The sequence below is a fragment of the Cyanistes caeruleus genome, chromosome 18 (genome assembly GCF_971803275.1).
Source record: "Cyanistes caeruleus chromosome 18, bCyaCae1.hap1.1, whole genome shotgun sequence".
In the NCBI taxonomy this organism is placed as follows: Eukaryota; Metazoa; Chordata; class Aves; order Passeriformes; family Paridae; genus Cyanistes; species Cyanistes caeruleus.
Window position 1 is genome coordinate 6083167 of NC_141718.1, and position 26816 is coordinate 6109982.

Consider the following 26816-nt stretch of genomic DNA (forward strand, 5'->3'; position numbering starts at 1 on the left):
GCAGCATCACCTGATTTCTGTTGCCACCTGCCAACCCTCCCTTTCCCTTCCCACACCACCCCAAGCTGCAGCACCAGCAGAAGCCCCCGGACGCTGCTGCCCCAGAAGAAGCTGTGGCTGTAAACACAGACAAACAGGGCTCTGCCTTCCTTGCAGTACTGCAACAACAGCCAATGCCTGGAAAATTCCTCCAGGCTGTCCCTCTGGTGACCCCCAAGTGATGAGATTTTATTCCTTGTCTGACTTTATCACTCCCACAAGTGGCAAAAGCCAGAAAAGACCAGAAATGCGTGCTTGCACTGCGCTGCCACAATTTTGGCAAAAATCAGAGCAGCATCAGAAGCAGGGGACTGACTCCAAGGGAAGAAGCACATAAAAAGTTCCAGACATCCTGAAGTGCTCAGACAAGTAAGGCAGGCTGAGGAAACACAGATAAGCCAGAAAAACCCCCATTTCCCACTTGCCAGAGCTCTGTGAGCTGGAGGAGAGCTCAGCCACTCCAGAGCCAGAGCTGCCTGCTTGCCAGCAACTCCTCACCAGTGACAGGGGAGCAGCAGCGGGAGGGGAGATGCTCCTTCAAGGCACCACCAAGATCATTTAGACACACACCAATCACACAGACACCAACTTATTTTCAATGCATCTGTTTCCTCCCCAGCACAGCTTCTCCTGCAGTTCAAGCAGCACGAGTGGTGCATCTCGCTGCCTCATTTATTTTAAATGAGATTCCCGCTGGCATTACTGAAACAAAGCTGTCTCCCTCTCGCAGCCATAACGTTAATGGACAGAAGCAAAAGCCCAAAGCAGGCTCTCCCACCAGCCCTGCAGCACTGCTGTCCCAGCCAGGCGGCAGAGGGACCTAAGATCACAGCTCATGTAGTCGAGCCCTTTCTGGACTCGACTGGAAGTCACCTCTAGGCTGGAGGTGGCTCCTCCAGCCCAGCAGCCTCTGTTCCCAGGTGGAATCACATCTCCCGTGGCACAGCAGGGCTGCAAAGCATCCTCAGGAGCCCAGAGGAGGAGGGAGCATTGCCCAGGCAGGGAAGATGCTGGCAGTGGGGCGCAGAGCTCCGAGCAGGTGTGTGTGTGAGACTCTGTGTGTGTGCACTCTCCATGGCTCCTGCCACCCTGCCCTGCTGATGGATGGCTTACCAGGAGCTGGCAACGCAGCAATACCCCAGCCCTGTTTACAGACATCTCTGTGCATTTACTTTGTCACAAGTAAACTCTGCACACGGCAATAAAGCTTAAGGTAATGACTTCTTCAGCACAAAGCCAGCAATTTCCTGTCAGCTTGGTTTACAAATGGCCAACTCTGGGCCTAATTTTCTTCCGTGGCTCCAAGGATGGCTATGCAAAGTGGGGGTGAGGAGAGGGAGAAACTCCAGGCTGGGCCACTCTGGGCCTGGCAACCCTGCTCTGAAGGATGAACAGGGTGGGGCAAATCCCCCCCACACTCACCCACGGACACAGTTTTGTTATTTTTCCAGCAGCAGGAAAGCCAGTGAATGGCAGCCCCAAGCCTCGGGGTATCTCCCGTGTTAATGTGGCTGTGTGCCCTTCCCAAAGCCAGCTTTGCTCTGTCACAGCTGCCGTGACACAAGGGGAAACCACTGTGGGTTTCCTCTGCTGAGGCCTTTCTGAGGGAGAGGCAGGTGTCCCATCCCACTTCCTACAGCCTCCTGCAGCAGTCCCAGTGTGACCTGGGTGGGAATGGTCACCACACTCCCTCTACCATCCTCAGCAGTGCCAGAAACAGAGTAGATCATCAGCCTGGACAAGCCTGGGAGTACCTGCATGGGCTTCAACACCTTTCTCTGGAGCAAAGGGAAACAGGGCAGGGAGGCCATAAAACCAGGGAACTGGGCTGCAAATAAACCTGCACACACCTCACTGCACCCCGCTGCCAGCACCAGGGAAAACAAAGCTGCTCTCTCCTGCAGCATCAACCTCCACGTGCTGAAACTGTGCTAAACATCTCCAGCCTCTTGCTATAATTAGTGCAGAGAGAGGATGTCTGAGGAGTCTATTTTAGGTGTCATGAGTCACCTTCCAGAGATGTGGATCTTTTTTTTTTTTTTTTGCACTGACCATATAGAAAGATCTGAAAGTAGATGCTTAAAATAGATGGTATAAATATGCACTGAAAGCTCGGAGCATCCTGCCCTCTAACTGGGTTATCATGTTCCTCCTTACCAAAGGGTGTGAAAACACTGTGTCACGCTGAAATCTGAGCTGCTGCACCTAGGAGGGCTGTCAGCAGCCAACTCAGGTACAGAGGGCACAAGATGATGCTGGTGGAGTTTTTCCAAACCATCCTGAACCAGCATCCTCATCCCACTGGAAAAAAGCAAACTGCTTTCCAGCACAGACCTGAACTGTGAGAAAACAGCTTTGGCATTGTTGAAAATAGTTGGGGAAAGTAAATATATTTCCATTTGTGAAAAAAGGGTCAAAAGATCAAGAGCCCTTGTTGGCTTAGTCTCCAAAAGGCAGGTCCGTATGTAATGTTTTCATTTTAAACTGTTGCTAAAAGGTGAAGAAAATAAAGAGAGGAAAACACATCCTCTTGATGCATTAGGGGAATGGCTGCAGTGAAGTCTCAGAGGTTTTCCACACTGCAGCCCATGGTTTGGGGACACCCCATTTTCCTCTTCCTAGTTTTTCTGATTTTTCCCACTTAATGTTCCTCTACCCTTTCATAAAAATCCCAAACAAAAAAATTGTGCTTGCTAAAGGAAACCCCTGTGTTTGCAAGAGCCCAGTCTTTAACATTTTTTGCTTATTCTTATTGAGCTCTCACTCCCATTGTTTCATTTCTGCTTTGAAACCCCTCAGTCTCCTGTTTCCACTATGAGCTGTTGTAATTGTTCCTTTTTTCCGCCCATTCCAATTCACCCTCCTTTAAAGTTCCTCCTTTACCCTCCCAGCTTCCATGAAGATTCCCTCAACCCCTTCTGTAAATACTTCAAAGCTTTAGAGAATGAACTGTGCTTCAGCTCTGCATCCTCTTAAACAGCTCGCTGAATATGCTTCTTGTTATTTTTAAGAATCTGTTAGAATTAAACCCCAGTAAGAAATCTGCCACCATTGTGGGGGAGAGCACATTAATCAAAGACACAATCTTCTCCCCAGCTGCCTGGGCAGGGCCCAGCCTGCGATTGATAAATTGCACCTGGAGGTAACTAATAAATCTGAGAAGTCATTTGCTTTTTATGAACAGGAGCGGCAGGAGATCCAGCTGCCAAAGGAATTTGGGTGGAAGGAGAGCAGTGTGCCTGGAGCCCCCACCATGTTCCTCTTCCCATTCCTCTGCTCACTGCTACACCTGATGTCCTCCCCTGACCCACTGCCAAGCACAGCGAGTCCTGCCACGCTCGGATGGGGAATATTTAAATGGATCTCGGGGTTTTTCCGAGGCACAAAGAGCCAGAGCCTCCATCTGCCGGCACAGCCAGCACAGCATCGGCCGCTCTGGCAGCAGGGGAGGATGCACTGCACTGAAGCTGTGCCCAGGACAGCAGTGCTGCTCCTGCCAGGGGCTGTGACAACTGGAGATGCTGCCTCCATCCACGCCTGCCTGTGCTGGAGGAGGAATTTTGTTGTTCTCAGTGTCAGAGAGAACCTCCCCGTGAGGACCTTGGATGTGAGGGGCTGAGATTCCCCAGCTCCTGTCACAGAAATGTCAACACCTTCCCCCTCACGGTGGCCTGAGCAAGCTATCCCCACTCCCCAGTGAGCAGGGGCTCCAGAAGGGTCACCCCTCGTGCTACAGCCTCAATGCCAGCACTGGGGATGGCACTCGGTGCTTTCTGTCAGCACTTCTGTGATGTGCGTGTCACATAACCATCCCATGGAAACTTTAACTGCTATCATGGTTCACATCTGACAGCCTCAGAAGGTTAGGAAACACATTCCTTGTCTCTCTTGGTTGGAAACAATTACATGGTGCCCACATCATAAAAATCTGCAAACAACTAAGATAAATCATTGATTACACATCTGGTCCTAGAAAATACTGTTCAAAATGACTCTGTTCAAAAACATGGGGTCAGTGAAAACCCATCTTCTGTAGTACTGCCCAAATGTCATTTCCTGTTTTCTCCAGATCACAAACTCCCATGGTAAGCAGCCTTTTGTACCCACACACTGCACAGAACTGAACACAGAGCTCCAGAAAACACACACCAACCACCTACACTTCAGAGACCCAGAAGGGGGGATCAGACAGGATGTGATCACAGGAGAGATCACACCCGACATGGGTTAAGATGTTTCCTCCCTCCCCCTTGCTTTTCCTTTCATGTGAACATCATTAGGGAAGCCTGGAAGAGCTTTCCTGACACGAGCAGTGTTTTTTCCAGAAAGCCAGGGCTGGGCACAGGCAGTGGGGCTCAGGACCTGGGCACAGAAGGAGCAATCTGCTGGCACCCACCTGATCCATCGTGGGAAACAAATGCTTTTCCATGATACATTAGAGCACAGCTTAGACACCAAGCTTCAAATCACAAAGCTGCATTAGAGCCTCTATTTCCCCACTGACCTCACTGCAAGAGAGGATGAGAAATATCTTTGAAAATTCAGAAGTGTTTGGGGTCATGCTGAGAAAGAGGCAATCCTTATTCTGCTCCAGGATGTGCTGGCCTCTGTGCTGGGCTCTGATTCACTGACTATCAAAAAATATCTCTGCCATCCAAATGTCCCCTTTTTCAAGGTCACTCTCTCTGTGGGCAGGGAGAGTGAAAGAAGAGCCTCCTCTGCAGCTCTCGGTACCACACCTGGGGATGAATGTGTCCCCTCCCCTGAGGCACTGTGCAATACATCCCACTCATCCAGAGATGCAGAGACACAGCAGATCAGGATGTCACATCCAGTGGAAATCCTCACAGTGCTCCTGGGCCATGTCCAACATCCACATCACATCCATCATTCTGGAACACCATCCCCAAATCCACCCCCTTGGTCATAATCAGCAGCTGTGACTTTTATTTTCCGTTTCCTACTCAGGGCTGCTCTGATATTTGTTCACAACACGGGCTGTGTATCACATCAGAGGGGAATTACTTACTGCCAATTATTACATTAAAGTTCAAGTGGAACGATGTACTAATTGTCTTGTTATAGCTATTAAAGCTCTGGTGTGCAAGCAAGGCACTTTTCAGATTATCTACATCCTCTGTGGTGACACGTGAAGCATAACACGATCTGCTAAGAAGCAATTGCTGATACAGTCAGAGCCCCTTTAATAATATGTGCATTAAATAAGCAGGTAATATATATAAATCTAATAATAATTACATATATATGTAAATAATAGAAGCTTTCAAGTTCAAGATTTGCTGCAAGCTCCTGGAAGCAGCTGCTCTGTCACTGCCAAAGCAAAAATGCTTATGAGGCACTGACCAAACCCAAACTTTCAAGAAGCAGCAAATATAGCCAGAAGTACCACTCTAGTAAGAAGAGGAGAGGAGACATCTCATCTCTTCCCAACATGGCACTGAGGGCTGCCTTAATGGCTGGCAGAAAGCCAGCCCAGCCATTTCAGTGATCCCTGCCTTCCCCAGGGTCTGATCCCTGACATTTGTGTGTAGGGGAATCCTGGTGAGATCTCATGCAGCTCTGAGCTGTCCCTGGCATCTTTGCAGGGAGTTAATTCACTTCCTTCTAAAGGGCTTAACAGGTAGACAAATGTGTGAGCTGCTCCAGGAATTTCCAGCTTGGGGGGCGAGGTGATGTGAACAGCACCATGGTTTTCTTGCAGCTAGGGGAAGAAAATAGCCCTCTGTCTCACTGCTCCTCACCACCAGGATCAAAGCAACCTCCTGGATCATGGTCAGATACTCAGCAGGAGCCAGCTCTGCTGCTCAGACACTGCATGAACATCTTGAGATATTAATATATCAATAGGAGATATAATAGGAGATTAATATATCAATATTAATACATTAATAGGAGGCAACTAACTATTCACTCATAGAAATGTGTAAAAAAGGAAGGATGAAAGGCCAGAAATGGGGTAAAATCAAGTCTGAAAGGGAGTTGCAGAGTTTAATCCTCAGTCAGGTTCTTGTACAAGCTCCCTTGCAATTGCTTATAACATTTTTCCAGAGCTCCAGCTGTGCTCCTTGGACAATCCTCATAGACCACCTCTGGGGCAAGGCCATTCCCTGGCCAGAGTCACACAGAGGTGCTTTACAGCTGGGACACCAGTCCAGCTTCCAAACACACAGCTCAATCCAGCACAGCTGGGCTTTGTGCCTAGAAAATGCCTCCCCAGACTGGGGGCTGTGAGGACCCAGAAAGATCTGAAGCAAACCAGAGATGAAGCAAAGAGCATAAAGTCCCCAGCCCGAAGGAGGGGGACCTGTATCACCCCACCACGTTCACCAGGTACCTCTGCTCCTTGCACAGCCACCTCCACACTATCAGCAGACACCTCCCTCACCCCTGAGTGGCCAGAGCAGAACCAAGATCTGTCTTCATTTCTTGAGTTGCTCCTCCAGAGCTTGAGGCTGAGGATGCCAGCACAGCAGAGTGTCGCCTGCAGCTTTCTCTGAGGATGGCTGGAAGCTTTTAGAGGTTAAAGGAAACAACCTGGAGAAAGAATCTCCTTTCTGTGCCAGAAACACACACAGCCAAAAGCTTTCCACAATGCAGGAGACAATGAGGATTTGGGGGGCCTATTCTAACACCCAGTAAAGTCAGTGAAAATATTTTCTGATTATTTCAGTGGGCCCAACAGAGGAAAGGGCAGTGCTTAAGAAGTCCTTTAACCTTAAACTCTTCGAGAACAAATCTGTTCAGATTGCTACTTTTGTGGGTTTAGGGAGGATTGATTGAGAAGAAGAGGCAGATAAGAGCTGGGTTTCAAAAATAAAAAAAAAAAACCCAACAAAAAAACAAACCATTGTTTTCTTTGTGACTATTTGAAACTGTAACTTAATGTTATCAATCCCTTGGCCTGGTGCAGCTTGGTACCAGCTCAGACCGTGCAGGCTGGCTGGTGTCACCACTAAAGTGTGATCCTGTTTTTATAGCACTGCATCAAAGGGAGAGCAAAGCAATGAACATTTTGGCATAATCTTTAGTAAGACATAAGGAAAAAAGTGTGAGCAGAGAGTAGCACTTTACAAAGAGGGTAATGAGAGATTCAATAATACTCAGGTATAAACAGGAGCTTCTCTCAACTACCCAAGTTAATCTCCAGAATACATTTTATAGAAACTATGCATCACACTAGACACAAATTACAGCTAAAAATAGGCAACTTTTTGCAAGGAAATAACACTGCAAGCTAACCAAACAAATGGCTTCCCACAGCTTCAGCCCCAGCTTGGTCTTTCTTGTGGCCTGGGTTCCCTTCCAGCCCATAGGGCCCTCTCACAACCCATGTGCAGGGATGGAGCCAGCTCCCCCAGGCCCCCATAAATCCAAGGTGATGTGGAGCAGACAGCTCCAGCGAGCCCTGAGAAAGGCAGCAAACCCTCCTGGAGCCAGCAGGGCTCCTGCTGCACCTCTGTGGTCTGAGAGGGGAGAGCAATGTGCCAGCAGCCCCCCAGAACCCATCGGGGTGTGCATTAGAGCCCCAAACCAACACAATTACCACCCACATGGGCTCCTCATCCCTGAACAGCCAACAGACCTGCAGGTCCCAAACCTGTAAGGGGAAGGACAACACCACCAAATAGATTAGCTCCTCAGTTAGGCTCTTAATTATGGGTCATTTAGTTCAGTAAATCAATAGGCAGACTTCTTTAACCGGCTAATTATGCCAAACTGCTTCCACAATGAGCAGGTTTGCTGCTGGTTGTTAACCGTGAAGGGATAATATTTCACTGTAAAGATAAGAACGGTCCCAGTCCTCAGACAAATGCTTTGCAGTCACAGGCTGCAATTTAACCCGTTCCACACCAAACAGAGGCTCACAGCTGGAGATAAAAGGTACCAGCACCACTGGCTTCTCGGGGCTAGAGCACCAGGGTGAATATTGCCTCGAGAGAATCACTCACATCATTTACTCCCCAAGCCACTCCTGTTCAGGCTAAACAGGAACTAAAAATTATCTATGCAAATCAATCAGCTGAACTTCTCGGTGGCAGCCCTGATAAAAACCAGCCAGGCTCTGCTGCCTTTCAGGCAAGGAATGCAATTCCCTCCTTTGCTTTGCCAGGCAGTCCCAGCTGAGGCAGGAGAATGGAGAGCCAAGCCACATCCTCCTTCCAGGGCCTGCAGGAGCAGATCAGCGTGCAGAGGAGGAGATCTGGGCCCTCGTTTGTCAAAACAGATAAAAGGCCAAGACAACCTCTTGTTACTTGTGGTTGTTTAGGAAAAAGAACAGATTTTGTTGCAAACTTGAAGAACTGATTACTGGATTCAAGGCCTCTGCTGAGGTCATCAAATAGTTACTGCAATAGAGCGAGATAAGAGCTAAGTGATAGCAAAAGTTTGTAGCTGAATTTCCTGGGTATTTGTTTTAACAGAACAAAGCAATCTGTGCTCGGGGTTTGCTGGCAAATTGCTTTAACTGGAGAATACCAGAGTGCTGAGAGCCTCCCCAGCAGAGCCCCCTCAGGATGCTGCTCCTTGCAGGGCAAGCCACAGTTCCTGTCCTACCTGGATCCCCTATTTTGATTTCCCCATCTCATTTCCCCTGTCTAACACCCACCTACTGGCAAACCAGACCTTGGCCTTTGCTGCTTGAGAAAGCCCATTAATGGAGCATTATTATAATAAGGAAATGCAAATAAAAGCCGTGGCCTTAAGTGTTGGCTAAAAATTTATCTGCATGGGAAAGTCACACTGCTGTAATTTACACCAGGATGACTAATCCAGTTTGATACTAACATGGAAACACAACTGAAAGCAACAAATACCTTTACCAGTAGTATCAACCATCTTTATGAGGAGAAGAATTCAATCATATGAGCATTCAGAATAATTTTAGAATAAATCACTGTGTCTAATTTAGCTTATCACACCAGCACAAAACTTGCACTTGTACAGTTTTTAGTAACAGGGGAACCTTGAAATGCAGTGCCTGGGGCAGAGGATGGCCCACAAGCTGCCTCTGTCACCTCTTCACATCTCTGATGACCTTTTTGGGACCACTTCACTGCATTCTCAACCACAACAGACCTCAATAGCTACAAAAATTAAGATTTCTGCTGATAGAAATTTTACTTTTGCTCCCCATCACCTCCTTTTTGGCACGTGGAGCTGGATTGTTTTGCAAGGAAGCGAGGCTTTAACTTCAACATTTGTCTGCCATCAGCTTTTTCTAAAATACATTGTTGAAGTGCAAACTTTATGTAAGCTTTACAGTTTTAGATGCTGTTTCGAACCTAAAACATGACAAACATTGCAATGTTGACTGGAAAATAAAATGGAACACAGACTTGTAGAAAAACAGGCATTGCTGAATCACTAAAAAATCTTTAAAAAGCAATAATGTTTGTATCCTGAAGTGTATCAGCTGCAGAATTTTCTTGCTGAAAAGCAGGGTGCTATCAAAAAGGCCTGCATTCCAGGGGATTTTGGACAGAAATGCAGGATCAGATTCCAAGCTAATTCCATGTTTATTCTGTAAAAAGTGCTGCTGAGATTTAAACCCACTATTTCTAGTACAATAAAACATCATACATTCCCACATGCAACTGATTTATTAAACTTTAGTGCATCTGCCAGGAGCAGGAATGTCAGCCTAGAAATCAGGAAACAGAAGCTTAATAGTTTGTGTTTAAAAAAAAAAAAAAAATTAACACTGTTTTTACCCAGCTCAGGAGAAAACAATGGGATAAGGGGTATTCCTCTGGGATACACAGTGTTAGATTGCAGATGTGATTCACAGAGACATTCAATCAGATGGCACATCAAAAGCAATGGTAAATTACACGTCTTCAATAAAAAAAACCATTAACTCATAGGTAGTTGGCCACAGAGGAAGGCAATTAGACTTAGCATTATTTGTTAAACAACAGGCACAAGATGATACACAGTGAATTTTTTGCAATAATAGCCATTCCTGGTCATTTGTCTTGAAGAGAATAAATCTGTCACTGGAGTGAAAACAATTGACAGCACCATTTATTACCTTGCATGCTTCAGAATAACAGCACAATTTACATGTTGCCCTTTGGCACTGGGACTCTGAGCTCGCCTGGAAACAAAGCAAAAATATCTCTAGACCTGGTAGCGAGGATTTAAGCAGCAGATGACCTTATGTGGTTTATTTAAACTTCTATAATGGTGCACTCTTGTTCAGCCTCTGGTTGTAGAAGAAATAGGTTCTTCTGGAGACTCCACAGCCTTGAGACTCTGAAACACAAAGGGTCATGCAGAGGTCTCTGTGTCTAATAGTTCAGAGAGTAATGTTTTAGCTCTGATCCTCTAAGATATCTCCTGGGAATTAAAGATATTTGGTTTCCTTTCAGGGGCTTTAAAGGGCTGGGTCCATCAAAAAGAAGGAAATTTTCCCCTAGCTCATGAAGATAAATCTTCGTGCTAAATCTTTCTTTTCCATATGAAAAAGTCCAGGTCCTCAGTACAACCAAGCCATTTAGCCCAATGGAAAACAAACCAAAACAATGGAAAACAAACAGTCTAAGGGAAACATTACTAGAATAGAACACACTCAGCCAAAAAAAAACCTCAAAATATCCCGAGATGCTGCCTTTGATAGCGACATCTTTGTGGCCTCAGCTGTTGGCTGGTGTTTCTTTTTGAGAAGGTGTCCCATGGCACCTGTTACAAACACATGAGACACTCAAATTTGGGTTCAGCTATAATGGAGGAGAACTCTGAAAACAATTTTGGAAAGGCATTTTAAAGGGATAATTAGCTCTTTGAATCCAATAGAAACACTTAGGTTGAGAGCTATTATAAACCTCTACAAAGCACTTCTGTCTACTCCAGCAGCAAAAAGTTGTCCAGAATGGGTAAACTGAAAACACCTTACACTCACCCTTATGGAATTAAACTGGGATTTCAGATCTATAAATGGATGCTTAGGACAGCCAGGTGCTGGCAAGGCTTCCTCTCTGCCCAGGGAGGTCTCCACAACTCCAGCACATCCCTGCAAGAGCCAAAGCACTCAGCTTTTCCCACCACAGCCCTGCTCAGTTTAGCAGGGTTCACCCCAGCTCCAGGGCTCTTCCCCTTGGCAGTGATTCCCTGAGCCTGAAGGAAGGGCAGGCCAACACCCAGTAACACTTCTCTTCTTAAAATCATCATGTGGATTGGGCTCTGCTTTCACTTTGCTCCCCATGGCCAGGTCAGAGTCTCACCATTTACTGAGGAATTACATCAGCCCCGAGCACTGCTCTGCACGTGGTGAAATTCTAGGGGATTATTACAGCTAGAAACAGCATTTCTATTTTCAACTCACACCTTGTGTCTTCTCCCACAGCACCCTGGTCCTTGTAGAGCTATGAAGCACCTGTCACTCTGAATTTTCCTACTCTCAGCATTGGGATATTGTTCTAAAAAAGACAATGAGATCCTGGGTTTCGAGTACCTTGACAGAAGATTTTAGCCATGTGATGTTACAGAACACTTGCAAAGATCCAGGCTATATCTGCTTTCCTAGTGTTTTTTTCTAATTCCTGGAGATGCTAACATATAACCAAAATGTCTTCTTTTCCTTTATTTTTTTAACAGTTATCAGCAACCTGTAGTTATGTTGTCAAATAAACTGCTGATACAGGTGTATTGTTTACTTCAATTTCTAGCAGAGCTGAGAGCAGAGTTTCTTTTGCTGTTTTTTTTTCTTTCTTTAAACACCACAGTGTAAATTCCCACCTGACTCACATGTCAGTTCAGAGCTCAAAAGTACCCTAAATCCATATGAACTGAATGACCAGGAAACACATGAGAGGGTTTTGGACAGCTCAGGACCATGAAAGTCACTGCTCATAACAGCAAACAGAAACCACCAAGCAACCACAACCCCTTGCTACAAACAGCAAACACCTGGAGCTTTGAACCTCTCCCTCTCTAGTGAAATCTAGAAACAAAGGCTCTAGGTAGGGATTATTTAGCTATTTAACCATTCAGCTCCCAGTCAGAAGAGCCAGGGCCAAATCTCGTAGATGTTCTCATTTTTACAAAGCACTTTGCACAGCAAAGCTCTGGGCAGTGGGATTTTGGTTTTTCTTTATTTCTTCCAAGATAAAAGTGTTTGTTCTCTTCCTCAGGTCTGACACAGATCTTGAAGAGGAATTGTGCCTAGTCTGTGGTGTATAAGGTGAAAGCTAGATCTCCTCACATTTACAGTTCTCTTAACCAGGCCTGAAATTCTTTATCCAATTGCCTTCACTGTGCTCCACATCTGCTTCCTCCTTAAAACAAAATCTGGCAATGGATGAAGCAGCACAATACCAGGCTTGTGGGGCAAACAGAGGTCACATAACCTGTCTCTGTGTGTGGAGTCCAAAAGCAGAATACTTAGTGTTATTAGCTTTTCTGCATGAGAGATCAATCCCAAATTGGACAAATGTGTGCAATGGACAGACCGATAAAAGTAGCATTTGTTTTTTCTGAGTGAGCTATTTACTACTTACCTGGGACTGCAGTAGCAACTCCAAGCTCTCCTGCAGTGATGTGCTGCTATCATTCTTTGTGATAAGGCTGAAACCATTAGGCAGACAATAAACAAACAAACAAACAAAGGGAAAAGTGCTCATGTAAATGCAAGGGGAGTGCTTTAAGGCAAACTGGGTATCTGTTAAAAGAAATGACACCTCTAAATTTTGTCCTTCACAGGGCTACTCCTGCTACCTCTCTGCAGGGATATCTGAAGATATAAAACAATCTTCTACTTATTTTAGGTAGATTTCTACCCTCAAAGGCTCTACTACACAAAAATACTACTTCCCTTTCTCAAACACACTCAAATAAAAAAATGCCCAATTTTTGCACAGTTTTCCTTCACAGCCTTTGGATATCCTTTATTTCCTAAGTGTGGAGACAAAGCCACAGCCATGCTCTGCCAGGCAGCACAGCTGAATTTCCCCATGTATAGCTGTGGGACTTTGCTCACAAGAATAATTAAAACCCCATCAGATGAATCCCATTAAAGCTCAGATGACCTTCACCAAGTCTCAGACATTAACTCCGACACTTACACCCACTTCCCTTTTAAGGCAATGGGAAATTATCACCCAGCTTTCACCTATGGTCTTCCCAGGCCCTTTTGCTGTTCAGATAAACTTCCTCTGAATTTGAAGTTTCTGCCTCCTGGGGAGCAGGGCAGCTGCATCCAGCAGGGACACTTCTTACCAGCTTGGGCCAAGAGTTGTTCCTGAAGGTGAATTTAAGGCCCAGCACAGCCTTTCTGCACTCTTCCTTATTCTCAAGTGTCTAGAAGGAACTGAAAGAAGTCCTGGAATCAGGGAAATCAGAGCAGGGCACTGCCTTCAGCCCGGTCATGGCTTCTTGCATCATGACAGAGTAACCCATTTCTTTAAAATACTCCCTCAGCTTCTGGTTTTTTTTTGTTTCACTTCCCTCCCCTGCCCTAGCCTTTGACACTGCAGACTTCAAGTTTGGACTTTAGCACCCAGGAGCCAGCAGCCAGACACACCTGGGCACCTGCCTGGCCCTGGGCTTTTGAGGAGCATCTGCTTCACCATGGGATGTAAAGCAGGGAACAGCCAAAGTGGTCTGGAATTCATACTTTGCACTTTATCAGGTAATTCCCTTTATAAGCACTGTCCTTTCTAGATGGCAAGCATGCCAACCTGCACAAACACACTGAAGTTGCTTTGCTCCAGAAAAATCTTTTCCCAACCTCCATGCCCAAGAGGAGACCACCCCACAGGGGCTGATGGTCACTGCCCTGTGTGAACACAGTGGACACCAAAGGAGCAGCACAAGAACCAAACTCTGTACAGAACACTGCAGAGAGTTCCCAGTAGCCCCCACTTAAATCATCTTAAACCCACTGAAATCAGAGCCCAAGCCAAAAAGCATTCCTTTTAACACTGGGATATTTTTTTTTTCACTTGCAGATTAACTGGAAAACTCTTTTCATTTCACATGGCATTACAAGTAGCTCCAAGTTGTTTGCAGCCCAGCAATTTGAAATGTCTGCTCCTGCAAAGCTGTCTAGGTTTCTTGGCACAGCTGAGTTTTCCACTGCAGATCCCATGAAATTAATCTGCTCTTTGGAAAGTGAAAGTCAAATGAGGAAGTCCAGTTGCAGTTATGGGAGATAGAATAGAAGCTGAACTAAACACTGGGATAACTCAAGATGTTGGAACAGTCCCCAGGCTTGAGGATTAACCAGACATGGGGAATGGACTGCAGTGATTGATGTTCTGCATCCCTGGATAGTGCTACTCCCAGCTCTGGCTGGCCAGCATGGAGCACATACAGAGCCGTGTCCCACAGGCTGTCTGGGGGGTTGTGATGGTTAATTACTGTGGACTGATAAATGAAGACAAACAGGGCACACACACACCCACCCTAATGCACATTTTGTGGCTGCCAGCATGCACAGCGTGCTGGCCCTGGCAGTTTGTGTCACACACCCCACGTGTGAGCCACCCACACCCTGCAGCCCATGAGGAAATCTCAGTGCTGCATCCTCCCAGCCGCATCCCCAGCTGCAGAGACAGCATAAACCACAGGGACAATGTCAAGGGAGGAAGCCAGCCCAGGTCTGGGATAAATCTCAGGAACAAGACACCTGGCAGGTCACCTTGTTCTGCTCCCGCAACCACAAGGGTTTTGCCTCTCTGGTGGAACTGCCTCCAGCAGCTGCCCTGCAAGAAGAGCTTGTTAAAACAAGCCCAGCAGCAGCACTGCTCCCCACCCAGAGCCCTGAACCATGAGATCATAAACAGGGCTGATGGGCTCACAGCTACCACACCAGACAGCTCTCAACGCTTTCACCTCGCACAGTGGGGACCAGAGGGGGATTGGAGTTGAAAAGAGAAGCCCAGGACACATCCCTGCAGCCTCAGAGGTGTTACTGGGCTTTGCTGGGCAGGAAACACCTCCTGTAGGGCACTGGAAAACAAGCTGCTGCCTTGTGCCCTGCGTGCCTGGGCAGAGAGGGAGGGAGCTGGCCAGGCTCCCCCAGCACAGCAGCCTGTGTGGGAAGCCTGGGATGGAAGGAGAGGATGGAATAGAGCAGCACAGCCCATGCTGGGCTCCTCAGCTCTGGGAATGTGAGAATCACGGTGAGAGCATATTCTTTAGCTATAACCAGAACATGAGAACCATAATGAGTCATAAAAATGAAGGAAAGTGCTGAAAATCAGCGAGGACTAAGAAAAAGCACTTTGTTTCTGCATCCAGAAAGCAAGGACAGCAATATCTCCTTGCTTGCACAGGTGAAACACTTCTGTGGGTCTGCAGTTACTGGTCAAGAGCATCTTCTGGGCCTTGAGCAGCAAGGCCATGCTCAGGGAAACAAAAGCTCTTGCCCCAGGGGGTAAAAGGCAGGGCAGCTGCAGGAGCAGCCCAGGTACCTCTGTGGAATGGGTCAGGGCAGAGACAGACCATCAGCCCAGGGTGGTGCCTGAGTGGGGCCACAGCAGAGCTGGAGACACCCTACATCTGCTCCAGGGAGGCAGGACAGCCCCAACCTGAGCCAAACCTGTACCCCAGGTGTGGCACATCATTGCTGCCCATCAGCCAGGGCAGGTGAGGCTCTTAAACACTCATCCAAAAGCAAGGACTGGGGTGCAAGAGCCACCCCAGGTTACATCTCCCATTTATCACGTCCCACTGCACCCAGCTCAGGGCTGTCCAAGGGATGCAATCCCATTTTTGTCCAATCCAAAAATGCAGGTGCGTTTTTCCAAAAATGCAATCCCATGAGCCATGGGACTAAAAGGAGATGAAGCTTCTCTGCAAGTGCTGATTAGGTTATTTCCATGGATAAAACATTAATGATAGGTTTTTGGATGGTAAATTGGTATGGGAGGAGATGGATTTTCCAAGGTGTCAGAACATTTTGTTTCAACGTTTTTTCAAAATGAAAATGTTGACATTTTGAAAGGGAAAAAAAAACTAATTTAGATTTTAGTTTAATATTAAATGTGGATTCATCAAGAGGAAAACTCCAGAAAATGATCCATTTTATGTCAAGCATTTTAGAACTTAGGTCAAAACGAAATTGGGGTTGAGATTTGTTTAATTAATTGAACCCTTCTGGAAAGTACAGCTTTCAGCTGGCCTGAAGTGATACAACCCAGTTTACACATTCAGGCACGGAGATAGATAATTCTACATTCAAATTAAAGGGAAGCAGGGGAAGATAAAGGAGCTCAAAAGAGCAGCATTTACTGAAACACAAGGAATAGTTTGGGAGAGGGAGGGAGATGTACAGGACTGAACAGTGCAGATGACAGGGGAGAATATTCTAAGCAAAAAAAAAAGATATGTACAAGTGCATAGACCCCTCTGAAAAGGGATAGAGGATTTGGCATTATAGGGGAAAAGTAGGATGCAGAAGACAAGGGGCTTTGCAAGCATGCCTTAATCCCTTTGCATCCTCAGGCTAAGCCCAGCTTCAGAAGATATAAATGCTTAAATAAACATGAGTCAATTTATTATTCCTCTGTGTTTCAGATCCTCCTCACCTTCTGCCTGGCTCATTTACTGCAATTAAATGCTTGTAAACAGATTATACCCTGAAAGCTACATTTTCCTGGTAAGTGGTCACCTTAACCTCCTCTGCTTTGACTGTGGCTAATATTCCCCAGGTCACACTAATCACTGAGTAATGGGACCAGAGTGAATCACAAGGTCACTTGGTTGGACAAAACTCTCTCCAGCATCCAAACCACATCTGTGACTGGGCTTTGCTGATGACTGTGACAAGCACTGCTTACACACTCAGGAAAAGGATTACTAATGTCATAATTCTTATAAATCTGAACAAAACCTGCTCTGAACACAGGACTCGTGCTGCTGTATTAGACTAGTAAGCATAATGACAAACCCTACGCTCATGTGGGTTTGCTTTGTGGCTGGTTATGGCATTGTACACCTTGTGAAAACAGCAAAGTGGAGCCTGCTGTGACACAGTGCAATTTTCTGGAAACCAGAAAAGCTTCTCCAAACCATTCTGAGAACTGGCATTCAATTGCCTTGTTTTTAACTCAGATCAAAATATTTTTCCTCACAACCAGTACAGGTGTGGGGAACTGCATGGCCAGTGCTTCCCTTCATTGCCTCAACCCCAACAGAGGAGAGGAGGCTGCTGCATGCCACTCACTACAGGAAGCCAGCTCTTTGTTTTTCCACAATCATCTCTATTCTGAGCTTTATGAAAAGTTGATAGAAGGGAAGGAACAGAAAGTCACGGTGACAACGCAACCCGACTCAGAGATGCAGCGTGGTACTTAGCAGTGTTTACCTGCTCCAATAATTCTGATCCCAGGGCAGGGCACTGAAGATTAGCTCCAGACCTCATTAGGCAGGATAGAATTATGTGGGTTAACAAAGTAATACTCTTGGCTTTCTCTTGCATTTTAAAAGTGGCTTGAGACCTATAAAATCCCTTTGAATTTTATTAAAAGTCTTCCGCAATCATTTTTCATCCTGCAGCCCAGTTGAGCTGAACTAATAAATTAGCATGTTATCTGTGTGGATATCCATTAGAGCTTCAAATGAAGATTATTAGAGCCAAAGAACTAACAATGCCACTTACAGCTGGGGAGGAAGCAAAGTGCTCCAGTGAGCTGAGCAGTGGGAACCGAGGATAACGAAGGAGGGACACATCCACCCCCAGAGCCTGAGCAGCTCCAGCTGCCAAAAGGGCAGGCTCTGGCCACCCTGAGCAGGCAGCCAGAGGCAGGAGGAGGCAGGCAGGAGCTGCTGGAAGCAAGGCTGTACAAGAGCTCCAGGGAAGGCAGGGAGCCCAGGCACGTCCCACAGGGTGCTGTGCGGCCAGCGCCGCTCTGCTGCAGGCTGCCAGAGCCTGGGCTTAGCCTGCGGCAAGCTCATCACAAGGCAGGCTTTTAAAGGAAATGTCATCACATGCTGCCTGGTTCACTGAACCACAGCAGCTTGGTTGTGCTTCCCTGGGCTCTTTTCTTTCCCTTAAACAAGGCCCTGTTCCAGGGCTCCAGCTACAAACTGGCTTCTCAGCCCCCACCTGCATCAACACCAATCTGACATTCATGTGGGCACGGGTTGCTGTTTCCCAAAAGAAAAGAGCTCCTGCCTGAGCTTGAGCTTCATGATGTGCTACCCAAAGTGAATTTCAAGATACATTTCCAAGCTGCTGCTCTTCCCCTGGGGTCATACAGTCACCGTTTTAGAATCTCTTTATTTCCAGCCTTCCTCCTCTTCATCTAATTCCCTTTCACTTCCCACTCCTATCCTCTATTACTCTTCTATTATTTTCTAAGAGGAAAATGTTTCTTTTTACTCTCAACCTCTGTTCTTTTCCTCCTGTCATTCCCTTCATGTCTCAGCCATGATGATATTTTTGTTCATGCAATAACTAGTTTGCTCTTTCTCCTCTTCCCACTGGGCTACTTTGATCTACTGCTCCTGTGTCTGTTTTACACATTCCTTTTCCTCCCTCCAAAGACACATCAGCCTATTTCCCATTCCCTCCTCCTTACTCATCTCTCTTTTCCTGCTCTGATCTATTCTTGCTGCACCAAGCTCGTTTCATGTGTAGATGGTTTTAAATCCTGCTCTGCTGCCCGGATGGGCACTACAATGAGTGCTGAAGGATGTGATCTGTCACTCCAGTCACCCCAAACCATCACAGGATGCCACTGTAACACCCTGCCCTGGCTGTGCTTTAGTGAGAAGGACACCACCTGACTTCCAGAGGAAAACCTAACCCTGGGAGCACTAAGGATGATAATTCCCTCGGTCACTGCAAGTTCAGCAGATCAAATTGCAGCACAAACCTGGAAAAGCCCCCAGGAATCTTTCTCGCTGCCTGGATCTTTGGCAGGAGGTGTGCCAACCAACAGGAATGGACTTTTTGTTGTCTGTAATCAAGAAAATTCCCCCCAAAATGAATAAAATTTACTTGCAGCTTCGCAGCATTGTGGAAAGAAGAGCTTTTAGACCTGTGTACAGTTGCAATAAATCACAGCAAGATTTGACATCGAACAGTAGGGAGCCTGTTGCCTCCCCCCACAACAGCAAACAACCTGAGGGTGGAAATTACTCTTCCCCTGCACATGACAGCCACTTGTAACCATTGTCCCTTGCCTGAAAACCTGTCTAAAACCCATGCTTTTCCACCCTTGCCAAACAAGACATCAGCACTCTCTGCAGCTTCTCCTCCTGATGAAAACACTTTTCTACCTAATCTGGCCACTTCAGGGAGCAAGCAGGTAACAAATGGCACAGAAACTGCTGTAGCATCATCTCCTGAGACAGAGAAATGCTTCCTCAGGGGCAGGCACTGTGAAGCAGGGCCTTTTGCAGCCAGAACATTTGGACAAAGAGCACACACAGCCATTTGGTGCCCAGCAAGTGCCCACTGGGCATCTGGGCTGGCTGCCAGGCCATTTGTCCATCTGCCTCACCTCCGGGCTGGGATGAGCAGCACTTAATTCAAAGGTTACAACAGAGTGTTTTGACCACTTCAATTCACAGCACACCATCCATCCAGTGATTTCATTAATGCTGTGGAGCTGTGGGACTCTTGCAAACGCTGGCATTCTCCTGGGAAGGACTAAAGAGGCTTCTTGCATTTTCCTTGTTCCAGACTGGAGAATATGGGAGCAAAGTGCTGTGTTTGTTGTGAGAGGACTGGTTTATCAGCAGAGTGATTCCAAGCTAAAAGACCCAGTTGATGGCAAATGAAGAACAGTTCATTTACCAGAGCGTTTACAATGCCAGTCCCTGAAATCTGGCACTGCTTTCTTTACCTCAAACCACCACATCAATCAGTCATTTCCAAGATGAAAACTGCAGTGAGAATCACAGTTATGACAGCAACCTGCAAGAGAGCTCTGCACGCACTCCAGCACCCATGAAATAGCAAAGTGGCCACAGCAACCTTCATGTCATTGCAAAGGTTAGGTGCAGGCTGCCCTTTGCATGCCCCAAATCCACACCTGGGCTATGCCTGAGTAGGGAGGCAGGGGGGAATTGAGATAAAGGAAATCTCAGCGATTGCTTCACTCACACACAGCACGTTGTTCCATAGCAGTAGTCTGAAACATTACACTCTCATGAGGCTGTAACTGCATCACTTAAAGCCATTACACAGGCAAAATGCAGTTCAGCTGGGCAGCATGGGGCTTGGCTTGGCTTTTTTAGCACAGATAGGAAGAACTGGAAGCCTCGTGAACTTCTGTGAGCCCATCCTAAATAATTTCAGTGGAATGTAAAATATCATGCCTAAAGTCAGTTCAATCTCTGGGGCATTAAATTAGCCCATTTATTAAATAAATATCATTATTTAGATAATAGAGGGAGAGCAGTAGAAGGGATCAGTTCAAGTAGCTGACAAGCATCTATTGCCACTTCGACATTCAACTGTGCCTGTTGTAATGGGCACAGATCTCACAGCACCCCACATTCCAGCAGGATGGCCGTGTCTCAAATGCTGCAGAGCAGCAAAAATGTCACAAGACACCTACATTGGGGCACCTGATTCACTCCCACGTGCCCCTGCAACAGCAGGTGATGTAACATGATAAATCTCAGTGTGGAAAATCCCTCCTCTGCACAATTTCCAACCCACTTCTGACCATGAGCTCACTGAGGCCTCAGAAAATTACCTCTGGGTACAAAAACAGTTGATTTAACTACAAAGTCATAATTATTATTAATATATTTGCATATGGCTTCAATATTGTATATATTTGGGACTCCCCTTTGTGTTCTGCTTACCAATGGTGACCAAATTCTGTCCTTGGAGGTTGGGTGAAAGCCTGAGGGCTCAGATCAGGCTACAGTCAAGGGCAGCATTTGTTGATAAACTGAAGTGACACAGGTTAATGGAGAAGAAAGATAATTTCAGTACCTGAATCTCAACAGATCTCATCGTATAAGAAAAAAACCTTAATGCAGTGCTGATGGCAAATATAAGTAGATACCTTAATAGCTATCATCACTGCCTGAGCTGTATGAACACCTAACTCAATTGCTGTGCTACAAAGCAGCTTTTGACCTGCTGGGAACATTTCATTTTGAACTCAGCCCTAGACACAAAACCCAAGTCCATTGAACCTGTAAGGCTGCACACACCACACACACACAGTGAACTCCTAGCCTTGAGGCTGAATGTTGCCTTATTTGGTGAAAATTGATTAGATTTGTCAGGTGAATAAAATTCTTTATTAAATTTTCCTGGTTGAAACTTTGCCTGCGTATTTTATTTTTTCATTAGAGCGCCGCTGAATTTGTCTGAAGTAGTTAAGAATATTTGTAAGTGGTATGGCAGTAACAATTGGACCAAGCCACAGCAGAAACCCCCCAGGAGAACACACTTTGCCTATGGAACTAAACTCCAAACACTTCTGGTTTCAATTTCTCCCTGCCAGAGTAGAACAGAAGAGAAATGAAGCTAGATAGTTTGGGTGGGTTTTTTTCATTTATAAACAAGAGAAAAGAAAACCCTTAAAAACACCTCTCCTCACTCACACACTCTGCCAGGAGGGACAGCACAAATAATTCAGAATTAGCTGTGAAATTTGGCAACAAGCATCAGGGCCAGGCACTTGGCAGAGCTGCCTCTCACCCTCCCTGCTCCCCACTGCCCTCTCCACACCAAACACATCCCATGCCTGGGGAATTAGCTTCAGTTGCCCCAGTCTGATTTCTAATTATGATGCAGGATGCACGGTGATAAATTTCCTATGGGATACTCATTATATAGAGCATATGAATGTGCTGTAATCAGGCGTATTTGTTGCTATGGAAAAACACAGCAAGCATGCAGAGCCTTCTGTGTGGCATCTTTAGTGTCCCTGCACTCAGAGCACTCAGATTCCTTGGCAGTGTGTGGCATAGCAACATGTTATCTGGCACCAAAGCCAAGGACCATGCGAGTTTCAGCTGGAAAACTTGAGGGGTTTTTTAGCTATTGTGACTTCAAGGGGTGTGGGACGTTATAAATTTGCATTATACCCTTTTAAAGCAAAGGGATCAAAGAAAAGTATCACAGAAAGCATGAGTTTTAGAGTGTGACCTTTCCCTCCTCCTGTTTGCTGCCTTCCTCTTCTGTAGACTGGCTGCATTCCTTCCAGGAGGTGAGATGGGATTGCTGGACCTGTGTTCACATCTTTACATGCCATGGCTACATTGGGTCAAGCGTGGCTTTCCCTGTGCCCAGGTAAAGGGGAATTAGCCTGAGCAATATCCAGGTACGACATACCATGCTAAAGGAATAAAAAGAAACAAAAAGTCACTCTGCTTATTAATTAAATCCTGTGTTAATCCCTTCTGTGAGAAGCTGGTGGAGGTGGGGAGGCTGCCAAAGCACAGTTCTCTCTGTGCTACCGAATTAAATGGACCTTGGTGGCACATGGGAACACTCAGCCCGTTTGTTTTATGCCTCCCATACTCTGAAACACTTAACCCATGGCACCAGAGCACATTCCCTGGGGGCTTGCACAGTCTCCATGGAGAGGCAGGACAGCAGCAAAACAACCTCGCTGCAGAGCCTGCCCCTCCAAAGGGACAGGGAGGCAGCGCTCACATTCACCTTCTCCAAACAGCTCTCAGCTCTGGAGTGCTGGAGCCTGGAGCCAGCTTCTCCTGAGGCTGTGCTTGATGTGAGGAGTGAGATGGTGTAGCTGAGGACCTGGATGGCCCACAGAAGTTAAACTGGTACAGTCTCTCAGCACTCCTCTGCTGCCATGGCCAGCAGCCCACGAGGGGGATGTGGATCCTCCCAGCTACAGCAGGGTCAGTCCTGCTGGGCTTTGCTGGGCTCTGTGCATTAAGCTGGGAGCAGGCAGTTCATATACATAACACTGTAAAATCAGGGTTCCTCACAGGGCACAGCTCTCACAGCAGTCTGGGACAGAGGCTTGGAGCCTGGCTGTCCAGAGAGGAGCACAACTGATGAGGGACACAGCCATCCAGGGAGCCTTGTGGCATTGCTGCCATTCTTATCTGAGCATCTCAGGATATTCCACAAAATCAGGTCTTACTCCTTACTCTTACTCCTTTTAAAGACTGGGAACCAGGTAGCAAAAACCAAAAAGTTGTGTTTGACTTTCCTGCCAGCTTCTGCTGTGTTTTGAGGGGGCACCACACTGTTACCCATGTGTGTGTATAGCCCCTCACACACCATCCCAATATTCCAGATGGATAATACAAGCCAACGCCATAAAAATTTACCAGCATCTCAAGCTCATATGGCATCTCTCTCCAGAACAAGTTCACTGATGAAAACTCATCTACAAAGAGGCTGTGATATTAAACTGAGCTGACAGCAGACCAGTGACTGCCACACTCCCCAGCCCCTGGCAAGCAGCAGGTTAATGGTGAAGTGTTACTCATCCAGCTCGAAGGAAAACTGTTCAGAACATAGCTGGTTGTTAGAGTAGCTTTACACAGTGCTTATAAATGAGGAACTCGACAAGAAATGCGAATACACCATTTCTCAAACAAAACACACATAAAAGAGTGAAACTCCCCTCCAACTTCAAGGGAAAAGTGTCTCATTTGCTGATGCCAAATACTGATTTAAAACACTGACAGACCCAGACCACTAAAACTTCCCGTAATGAACTGTGGTTTTCAGTGTTGGTAAAAAACCTCAAAACACAACAGGAAATGAGGCAAAGGGTTTGTTTTGTTTCCCCTACTGGTGCTTATATAAAGGGGAAATCGTTATTGTTTATTGCTAAATCCATAACTCAGGAAAAAAGACCTGATCCTCCCACTCCCCTGCCCCATCCCCTCCTCTATCCCACACTCCCACATGTCCCAGGGGGAGCTGCTCCACTGAAAGAGGCACAGGTCTAGGTCATGCCAGGTGCAAATGAAAGCAGAAGCCTGCTATTTTTTTATTTTTTTTTAAAAATGTTCCAAAACCACTTTTATTTTCTGTCAGTTGCACATTGCCAGCACCACCACCACCGTTACCACTGGGGGCTTTGGGTTTAAAAGCTTTGGTGGCTTTTTGACTCTCTGCTGCATATATTGATATTTTTAATATCTCTGTTGAAATGTATTATAGTCCCATAGGGCTTTTCTCTGCTCAAGCAGAGGAAAGTAACACCCAAAAATGTTTTTCCCAACTCTCAGTTGAGGGTGAATGCAAGTATTTAAGGTTGTACTCCGAGTCTTGTGGACCAATTCCACTTCTGGTATAAGCTGACAAAACTTGAAGTGTTTTATGCAATGATTTCTGCCTATAAACTACATATAGGTAATTTAAAAAAAAAAAATAAATAAATCCATAGAAACATTGCAAACACATTTCCCCAAGTGCATTCAAATTAGCTGTGAATGGAGCCTGCTGACTGAGCCAGTGTTAGCACACGTGTAGCAGAGCAGCTCTCAGCAGTGTTCATCTGCCTCTGCCACACTGCAGTTATTCCCAAAGGACAGCAAACACACAGGACCAGCTCTCTGGAGTGAGGAGTGCCGCTGCCCTGTGCACAGAATTCACCACGAGCAGCTGTAGATAGGGAAAGGGGAAGAAAAAAAAAATAAGAATTACCTTGGTTTTAAGGACAGAGTCCAAAGAAATGACAGTAAAGATCCCCAAGCTGTGTCCCTTTGGAGCTCAGCCAGAAGGTGCCATAAATAAGGTCTGGAGGCCAGGATGCATTAGGGAGGCACGAGGACAGTGTTGCCATGAACAGAGATGGCAATCTCTGCTCAGCTGCAGAGGGCTGCAGCTGCTGAATAATTGCTTCAATACCAGTGGTTTCAGAGAGGGCTTATCAGCCTGCCCTGTCCTGCCCTTGGAGTGGGAGGTTAAGGTCCAGGGACAGAGACAAATTTAGAGGGACAAAGAGATGATAAGTAGAAGGAAGAGGAAGGCCTCTGCTTGCTTCCCATTCCACTTCTAGTTTAGAGAGATAAGAATCCTTTTCTTTTTGTCAGAGCAATAAAAGGGAAATGGATTAACTCTGTTGGCCAGGATTTTCACTGTGTGGAGCCAGAGGGAGGGGGAAGCAGCCAGCTTGGGTTGTGACTCCATCCTGATGTCTGACTGTGGCATTACTGATACCAACTGTCCTAGAGGTGAGCAAAGCCTCTTCTGAATGGGGATTCACCTCAGTGTAGCTACTCACTAGTTAAGGTGGAAAAAAATCACTGGTTTGTACACTTTTGCCAGAGCAGATGGGATTTTTTTTTTTTTTTTAGCAAAAAAACTGGCAGAGATTTATTGGCTGGGGCACAGCAGTGAGCTGATGCTACTCCACAGCTTCCAGGTAGCAATAAAGCAGTGCCCAGCAGTTCAGCCCACAGGAGCTCATCTGTGTCTGTTCTGGCCTGAAAGAAGACACCTCAAGAGAATTAAAAATAAAACAAAACAAAAAACAAACAAACAAAAAAAGAAATAAAACACCCCTTTTAAACCTGCATCCAGCAGCAGTGAGACAGAGGGCAGGTAACTGGCAAGAGGCAACCCAAAACCTCCTGTGAAAACTTTATGTTCCCTTCATTTTGGAAGGAAAAATGGAGGAAAATATCCATCATGCTAGCGCAGCAGCACTGCTGTGCTTAGAAAGAACCTTTGCAGTGGATTCTCCTCTTGGCAGCAAAGCTGCACTTTGCTCCTGGGCTGAGGCTTGTGCAGGGACCATGTGCCCTCACCGCAGCACCTCCCACTTCATTTCACTGCTGGGAAGGGCACCCTGGAGGGGCACAGCAGATTGTCTTAGAACAGCATTTTTTAGTGGTTATCTGTGGCTACACTCAGTTTTGTCAAGCAGTACAGCACTGGGATGATGTCACTTCTTAAACCACAGTTTAGCATAATTCTTAGGTGCCTCATTGAACTCACAGGAAATTAAGCAGATGATTATCTAATCAAGAACACAAACTGCAATAATTTTCCCTTATCTCCTCATCAGCCTAAGATCTCAAAGCAATTTGCAGAATGACTAAGTCAAGACATGTAGCTAAGCTCCCAGGGGTGGTACTGTGCCATTCCACAGGTAGGGGAAACTGAGGCACGGGAAACAAACTTTCCCATTACACCATGACCACTCATCCAAGTCAAGGTGGGTGATGGTTGAAGTGGGAGGAAGGAAGGGAATAGGGATGGTCCCAAAAGCCTGAGTTACAGATAAAAGGCTGGATCAGACCAGGAAAGGGCTCAGGGGCACCAAGTGCTCGGTGCAGCCGTGGCTCTGCTCTTACAGGCACGCACAGAAGGGCTCTCAATCTCACAACACACTGTGAAATTCATTCCTGCACTTCACTGGTGACTTCCCAGCCCTCTGCAGCAGGGGAGGGGTGATGGATCCACATGATGGGGCATCCCGGGAAGCAGGCACGTCCCCAGGGGAGCAGCCTGATTCATTTTTAATGATACTTCCCCCAGTCTCTAGGCCTCATAAGCCAAGAATTACAAGCCTTGAAAGTCATCATCACTGACTGAGCTGTTGTTGGTGAAGGAGGGTTTCCAGCCCAAGTGGGAGTCATTACAGCACAGGGATCATTTTAAACTAAGTGACAAGGATCTATCAGGGGAAGGAAAATTACACTTTCCAACAACTGAAGAAAATAAAAAAAAAAAACCACTTCCTGCTAGAAATTCTGATTCAGAAAAAAGACAAGAAGGCAAATTGCTTCCCCCAGTCTACCCTGTGTGGAGCAAACCTACACACATAGGTCAGAGGCCTGGCAAGAGCCTGAGGCTAAACTCATTATTGTGATTTGCTCGTCTTTTGTAATTAATCTAGGAA

At 46.3% G+C, this 26816-nt stretch overlaps 1 protein-coding gene and 1 long non-coding RNA gene across 2 annotated transcripts in view; one reads left to right on the forward strand and one right to left on the reverse strand.

Annotated features, from left to right (window-relative positions):
• Positions 1–24776, reverse strand: part of GALNT9 (polypeptide N-acetylgalactosaminyltransferase 9) — a 410584-nt gene extending 385808 nt beyond the window's left edge. Inside the window, exons 1-2 of the mRNA XM_086855455.1 lie at positions 24614–24776; positions 20827–20915 (exon numbers count right to left, since the gene is read on the reverse strand). The gene's annotated coding sequence lies outside the window, so the exon portion shown is untranslated. The remainder of the gene's footprint in view (positions 1–20826; positions 20916–24613) is intronic.
• Positions 14865–21299, forward strand: LOC111936496 (uncharacterized). Its single transcript, XR_002868193.2, has 2 exons — positions 14865–15182; positions 16579–21299. It is a non-coding gene; the product is annotated as an uncharacterized LOC111936496 (long non-coding RNA).
• Positions 24777–26816: the final 2040 nt, after the last annotated feature.